This window comes from Centruroides sculpturatus, unplaced genomic scaffold, assembly GCF_000671375.1.
Source record: "Centruroides sculpturatus isolate CEXI.00-Female unplaced genomic scaffold, Cexi_2.0 scaffold4453, whole genome shotgun sequence".
Classification (NCBI taxonomy): domain Eukaryota; kingdom Metazoa; phylum Arthropoda; class Arachnida; order Scorpiones; family Buthidae; genus Centruroides; species Centruroides sculpturatus.
Genome location: NW_019392550.1, coordinates 5208 through 6646, shown reverse-complemented (window position 1 = coordinate 6646; position 1439 = coordinate 5208). Strand labels below are relative to the sequence as shown.

Below are 1439 nucleotides of genomic sequence, written 5' to 3'. Positions count from 1 at the left end.
AATAATAATCATAATCTTAAAAATGGTTTTCAATTGTTTTAATCTTTTAAATTTAAAAAATTACCTCGCCTAAGATTTGAAATTGATTCCGTCTCACTAATGCAATTGTAAGAAGATCATACACTGCAGTAACATTGAGATATGAATGAATTCTTGCATCTTTAAATTCAGGTGACCGATCCAATACAGCATTTCTGACTGCCTACAGATAAAGAAAAAAATATGATAACTTTTGTTAATAAACATAACACTCAAAATATATATGGCAAATACTAATGATACAAAATAATAGGCATATAATGAAAAACTAAGATCCAAAAATATATTTTAATGAGGATATAAACCTTATCCTTTATATATCCTTAAACAAAATTATGACAGTTCTAATCACTAAGCTGTTGAAATTTAGTAATTATAGTATTCTTATATTAGTGTTTGAGAAATCTCAATTATATTATTTGACATTCCATCAAAAAATATGTTTCATATCTGATTGAAGCCAACTGTTTTTTTTCTAATCCAGAAATACATCGTAAAATTTAGAAAACTAAAAAAAATATTTTTTGAATCCCATTGTGAACAGCCACATTTCTGCTGACTGACATATATTGGATGATAGTGTCATCTGATTAGTCCTTGTCAGTCAGAAGATATGTGGCTGTTCAAATCGAAATTTAAAAAATATGTTTTTAGTTTTCTAAATTTCACGATGGATGTCTGGATTAATTAATGTTATAACCTGATCCACAACAATGAGATTTAAAGCTGTATGTTTTCTATTTGAAAAGAAATTTTCTGTTTGGATGAGCAAGTGTATTATCATATTGTTCTGACACATTTGAATAATACATTTTTAAAATATATTACTAAAATAAATCCAAATTAAAATTATTTTCTCTAGATTTTGATTTAATTACAGAATTTAATATTTTATGTTAGTAAATTATCAATTAAATAGAATTAAATTACATATTGTATTAGTTCTGATTATTATTATGTTGGGTTTAGTGGGTTATACTTGGTTCACACCGATGGCTATGTATTATGCCAGACCAGAGTCAAGGCATAGCAACCAAAACAAAACTAAAATTAAATAAGTGTGTCAGTGTCTGTGTTCAGGAATTTCCTAACAATACGGCATGTATTCAATATAGCAGCCTTGTGATGTATGTACTTCTATTCAACTGTAATGTTCCCAGGCTTTTGTGTAGTGTGTGTGGTATCACACCTGTACAGGAGAGAACGACAGGTACAATAAGCACCCTATCCATCCTCCACAAATGCCTTATTTCTTGGGTGAGTTCTGTGTACTTGCTAATTTTTTCAGTGCATGTGTTTTGTACATTGTGAGTGTTTGGAATGGCTATGTCTATAATGTATGTGATTTTATTGTGTTTGTCAATGAGTGTGATGTCTGGTCTGTTGTGGTAAATTGTTTT

The 1439-nt window shown here is 28.8% G+C and overlaps 1 long non-coding RNA gene across 1 annotated transcript in view; it reads right to left on the bottom strand.

Moving 5' to 3' along the window:
- Positions 1-55: 55 nt before the first annotated feature.
- The window catches only part of LOC111617622, a 4610-nt gene continuing 3226 nt past the window's right edge, over positions 56-1439 (bottom strand). The window contains exon 2 of the long non-coding RNA XR_002755452.1: positions 56-202. This is a non-coding gene — a long non-coding RNA (uncharacterized LOC111617622). The remainder of the gene's footprint in view (positions 203-1439) is intronic.